The sequence below is a fragment of the Etheostoma spectabile genome, chromosome 8, assembly GCF_008692095.1.
Source record: "Etheostoma spectabile isolate EspeVRDwgs_2016 chromosome 8, UIUC_Espe_1.0, whole genome shotgun sequence".
NCBI lineage: Eukaryota > Metazoa > Chordata > Actinopteri > Perciformes > Percidae > Etheostoma > Etheostoma spectabile.
In genome coordinates this window covers 1,398,945-1,405,090 of record NC_045740.1, presented here as the reverse complement: position 1 = coordinate 1,405,090, position 6,146 = coordinate 1,398,945, and the positions used below count along the sequence as shown (strand labels likewise).

Sequence of the window (6,146 nt, the reverse complement as noted above, 5' to 3'; positions counted from 1 at the left end):
TGTCTTGTCTCAGGAGATTAAATGTCTCAACCAAAAGTTGAGGTTTCTTCACAAGAGGTGGGTCATTGGGATCAAACATAATACAACATTAGAATCTGTAGGAATATTAAAACTATGTTGAGCAATGTGAGGGTGTGCCTCATTTAGTTCATATTATGCAACGCTTCTATTGCACTACCTCCAGATTGTTAAGACTTGGTTTGAACAACACACCAAATTGTTGGAAATGTAAGACATAGGAAGACCAATTATTTCGTGTCCTATGGTCATGAATGGATGCTTCTGAGCCTTCTGCCCGTGCAGAAGGCTCAGAAGCATCCAGTCCTGTATAGTTGTACATGGCTACCCTGGACTTTCCCTATTGCTATTTTTATGCACACTGCCACTTTGCACTGTACATAGCTTCATAGCTACCATTGGACTTGGATTAACTGTTATTATATTATCTATATTATGTTATAGACGTGTTAACATGACGTAAAGACGTCAACACGTCTTAACACATATACGTAACCACATAAACACGCCATCATGTTCTCAACACGTAAAGACCATAGGCTAGGCAGTTAATATTATTTTAGTCTACAGTAAAGACATATGTCATGATATCTCAGGACATCATGACTCTGATCATTACAGAGGACAGCATGGGCTTTTGTGTTGTCCATATTATTGTCATTAAGTGTCACTCTATACTTCATTAACTACAAAAAGTAGCTCCTGCATAATTTTTCAATGGTGCCCAGCTGCTCTTATCAAACTTAACAGTCACTTGGTTCATGGTTAAAATGGTAAACCAGCACAACAATGACAGTTACCAGGCAACAAAACAATACATTCTAAGGAGGCACATTTAAAAAAACTGAACGCATGAAATTACAGAAAATATTAACTCAACTCTATTTACCGCCTTGCATCGTGGGAATTGCCCAGCCTGGAGACCTCCCATCTCATGCCAGGTCTTAGTTAATGCACAAGCTTAGTTGCGACTTGATTTGGGCTTGAAAACACGACTTATGGAACTTGAGTATGGCTGCATTTAGAACTTGAAGGCAAATGCTGGATTTGACCTCGGAATATTTTTTTAAAGACAAAAAAGCTAAATGCCATTTTCAGAAAAATATAAAAAGTAATCAATTAATTACTGTATGAAAGCTGCAGCAATGATTGTGTAAACCCGGCTTATTGGCTGGTATTTGAAATATGTTCGGTGGGCTAATCAGAGTTTCATGGTGCTGTTATATCGGCAACTTTAGTGCATGAAAAACATCAATCTCTCTCTCTCCCTCTCGTTCGCTCCCATAAACCGCTGTGGAGGTGGGAGCCCATTGGTGCACGTGTGTTTAGGTTACGTGTGTCAAGGGAAATTCTAAATTTTAAAGCACCCTCACTGAAACATCGAGCAACCTGTTGACTTTCAAAAAGTTAAAAACAATGTTTTGAAAACAATGTATTTCTGTTTATGTATGCTGCAGCCAGGTTAGGAAAATATGCATTCTATTTCTTATATTTTTCACCTTCCCCCTCCCTTCCTCTGTCTCTAAAGAATTGATTAGGTCATATCTATCATTTAGCATACATGGGGCAGCTCATTGTTCCCACAGGAAAGGTAATTGCTGTCCCAGCCTTTGGGAGCCGCCCCTGCTGGGCCAGACTTGATTGGAACAAAGAATGCGGATTCAGGTGGTTTCAAAATAGGTGAAACTGACTTGGATCCTGTGACCGGGTGTGGTCTCATTTGACCAATAAGGAGAGTTTCCACCACTCTAGGGAATACATGTTTGTCATTTAGAAATATTGAGGACTGATCACATGTGACTCCATCAGGGAGAAGTATGGATCAAGTCCACTGTCAGCTGCAGTGTTAACATGTTTTGTGTTTTATTGTCTTTGTCATATTACTTTCATCATGCTGTTTCTTTAAACATTTTTCTAAATTCTCCATTGGAACTCCAGCCTCTCTCCTTTCTCATCAAATCAAAGAACATGTGTTAGAACCTACAGTATGACCCCAAAGAGGTTTTTTTTTTAAACTATGCTAAGCGATCTCCTGAAGATTTACCATCAAAGTCTTTGGGAAATTTAGCGCTGTCTTTTGCAGATTTCGTGAAAACCGTCCTGCAAATCTCTTAGAAAAGTCAGCACACCATTCCCAATCATTACACTGTTTTCATGTACTTTGTGTGCATGTGTTGGCAACACTCCGTGGACAAAAATGTGGCAGAAGATGGAGAATAAGAAATAAGTATGGGGGTTAATAGTCATTCTGCCGATAGCTGCTATTGCAGCACATTGGCACACTGAATTAAACATTCTAAATTAGGTTATGAGGATACTTATATCTCCTAAAAAACTACATCAAACAAATCATGTGCACTGCCCACTTACACATTATTATTTCTGTAGAATCAAAGCAAACAGGCAAGACGACAATAAGAGCATTTACCAATGTACTGGTCAAACTTTTAGTCACATCCAATTTACAAATAAGTAACACAACATATGAAGAAAGCAGTAAACTCACTTTATAACACACAATCATAGGTTTTTGTCTCTGAATCATGGTGGATGAGGTCCCTAAGCTGCTTCATGTTTCTGCCAGGCCCACGGATGGGACTTATAGAGTTGGCCATTATAAGGAATTAGGAATGAAAATGAATGGATCCATGCCACTAAAGCGGGCGGAGGGTAAATGAATAGTGTGGTTCTATTCTGTAATTTTGGAGGGAGGTGATCAATATCTTTCTGTTCATCTTGTCTGTGAACTTTTCACTTGACCCTAAGATTATATTGCTGCTCCTGTATCCAACTAATCTAAGCCTGAAATCCCAAGAATATGGATTTAGCTATACTACAGGCAAAAAGCGTTACAGCTCTCATCTGGAAGAAAATGGAGGCACCTACAATTGGTGCTTGGATCAAGGATATGTTGCAGAGAGATTAACATACATATTTAAAAACAAATGTGGAAGCAATTTAACCAATTTATTAGAAAAAATGATACATGGGGGAGCTTTTAGATTTTTATAGAGATAATGTGAAAGGATACCTAAAATTCTAACAGGTGGTGAACCCCAGAAGGGGAAAGGACTGAGGCCTGTCTTGGTCAATGATAGCAAAGGTGAAATTCTTATTTATTTTTTGTATTTATTATATTGTCATAGTTTGCTTTTTAGCTCTTAGTACAACAGATGTTGAGAGATATTTAGTTGTGCGAATGTTATACTTGAGTGCATTGGAATATCAATAAAGACATTGTTAAAAAGCAGAAAGAAAACCATATTTTTTTATGACACTTTAAAAATGGTTACATTTTACCAGAGGACATTTGAGATGCATGTAAATGCCGCCAGGCAACAGATATAGGGATTCAATAGTTTTGATAATTGGTTGGAACAACCTATACTTATAACAAATATGCCATATGTCATTTGTGTACATCTGAAGCTATAGCAAAGGCTTCCACAGCACATACAATGTTCCTTTTATTATTAGTAGTCAGAAGGTGGGGACGTTTTCATCTCCTCTATACAGGGCCGATCCTGTGAAGCATTAACTGTAAATAATGTAAATCCATGCAGGGCCCAATTAAAAAGATGCACAACAGGTTTGACTCAGTCAACCATCCGGATGCAGGGTTCAAGAATGAGGGTTCCATTTTTTTATTCACTGAAGCCTAGTTGTTTCTGCACTGTTGTGCAGGCAAATATGTAAAATTATCAATTTTTCTCTGACATTTAAGCCTTTTTTGGTTTGTGTTCTTAAAGAATTGACAAAGCATGACATTTGCGAAATATAAAGTTTTTAGTATTAACAACTGGAACAATTAAATTGGAGTAATTCAACCTGTATGGTTCACCAAATATAGGAAAATACACTCTCCCTTAAGTATTTATCATAGACTGTAAAGTATTTACATCATGATGGGAAGCTGTTGAGGGCCTTGCTGTCAATGTAACTTCAACTCAACAGATTCAGTATTTTGGATGTAATTATGTGATTCGACAAATTGAGAAGCCGGATGTAATCATGCAAACCTCTGCGTTTCATAGAAAATAAGATGAAAGGATTGAGATCAACTGTATGAGTGGGAAGAAAAAAAAACAGAGGCATGAAATGACTTGTGCTCTAGATACTATCCCAACAAATTGTTTCAAAGAGGTCATTGCCACTGTGGGTACCTCCAATGTTTCTATTACAAATAGAAGTTATAGAAGTTATAAACATGCCGTCTTATATAACTGCTTTAAAAAAAAATATATAACCTTGACCATGTTGATCCAGCCAACTATAGACCTACGTATCTCTAAATTATCATTTTAGAAAAAACTTTTTAAATCAGTTAAATTCCTTTTTAATAATAATAATAATAATAGAAATGTAAACACATTTCAATCAGGCTTATACTTTACACAGTATAGAGACAGCACTCCTTAGGTGACTAATGACCTTTTGAATGCCGATGCAGGGTTCTGTTCTAGGTTAGTTCTTCTTGATGTCAGTGCGGCCTTTGATACAATTGATCACTACATTTGAAGCTGTCTAAGGGGTTTGGTTGGTTGTCTGACAACCTTCTCAGTACTGCTATGCGGCTCCTCGTTCTCCTTGACTCACATCACTTGGGAATGGGGAGTGCCACAAGGTTCTATTCTGGATCCACTCCTCTTTCTCACTTTACTTCTTTGGGTCACATAATGCAAAAACAATGTGTCCTATCACTGTTATAATGTAAACCCAATTTTCCTTATGCCCCAAATGGCCTCATTTCCCTGTATATTTGGTGAAACCAAATCAAAAAATGAATGCAATAAAATTACCTACAGCTCCAAATTCCCATACCAAAACAGAGGTTTTATTGATCGGTCCACACAGTGCGACTCGAATGCTCAAACCCCATAAAAAACACTCTTCCAGAAACTTAGGAGTCATATTTGACTCCAACCTTACTTTTAAAAGTGGCTCAAGACAGTCATTGAAGCTTGTTTTCTCCAATTAAGAACTAACTCCAAAATCCAATCTTGCTGGCCTTCATGGCATGGTAAATACTGTCTTTGTTCAGCTTATTGGCTGTTATAAGTCTTCTCAGCAGTTCCTGCCTGACTGGACCAAAACTGAGTTTTTTGTCACTTTCTCAGTCTTACAGTGTTTATCAATTGCTAAACGACAGTGGGCACAACTGGAGCCACATGTTCAAAACTCTAACTACAGCCTGCACAGCAGTAGTTCATGTAGAGCAAACTGTAGTTTGTTTTTCATTGCTTGAACACAGTTTTCAAAACTCTACACACTTATGCCATGACTTTAACCACAACCAGCACAACACTGCACATTTCAAACACTGCTGATTGCAATTTTAGCTGAAGGCCTAAGCAGGTGTCTTGTTTTAAACTTGTTAGTGATCAGATAAAAATGTGTATGTAACTTATACACACACATATATATATATATATACACACATATATATATATATACACACATATATATATATATATACACACACATATATATTATTATACACAATATAATAATATATATATATATATATATATATATACATATATAAGTTACATACACATTTTTAATAATTACAACAGACAAAGTGAAAATATGTATGTATTGAAGCAAACTGCTGATTTCTATTCCTTCTTGTTTACATACAAAACAAACTGTTATTTTGTTAAAATAAAATAAAAATCTGTGAAAGAATTTCCATTTTTTAAAAGAAACGATTGAGTAGTGTGAAGTAATTTCAGTTGTTAACATTTTTTACAGTTGCTAGGAAGCATTTTTCAATACTTGGGTCACTTTTTCAAAACTCTTCACACAGTGAGCACAACAGGAATATTTGTGGGATAAACTGTGGATCATTTATCGTTGCTTTGGCACGGAATGCATTTAATGACTACATCTTTCAAATGACATTCATTCTTTTCTCATTTCAACACAACAACCGCCAAAACTCTATGTACCTAAATGCCACTTTGCACATGCTAACATATTGTTTTCAAAACTGTTAAACTTAAGTTAAAAACAATAAAATAATAAAAAACTGAATAAGACAGCAATTTGCTACATTTCTGTAGTAATAATAATATTTTCAAGCCGAAAAATGAAATTCTATGAAAACAATTGGATAATTGGACCAA

General features: G+C 36.2%; 1 long non-coding RNA gene across 1 annotated transcript in view; it reads left to right on the top strand.

Moving 5' to 3' along the window:
• Positions 1 to 1,329: 1,329 nt before the first annotated feature.
• LOC116693675 (uncharacterized) overlaps positions 1,330 to 6,146 on the top strand; it is a 23,977-nt gene continuing 19,160 nt past the window's right edge. Inside the window, exon 1 of the long non-coding RNA XR_004332969.1 lies at positions 1,330 to 1,341. This is a non-coding gene — a long non-coding RNA (uncharacterized LOC116693675). The remainder of the gene's footprint in view (positions 1,342 to 6,146) is intronic.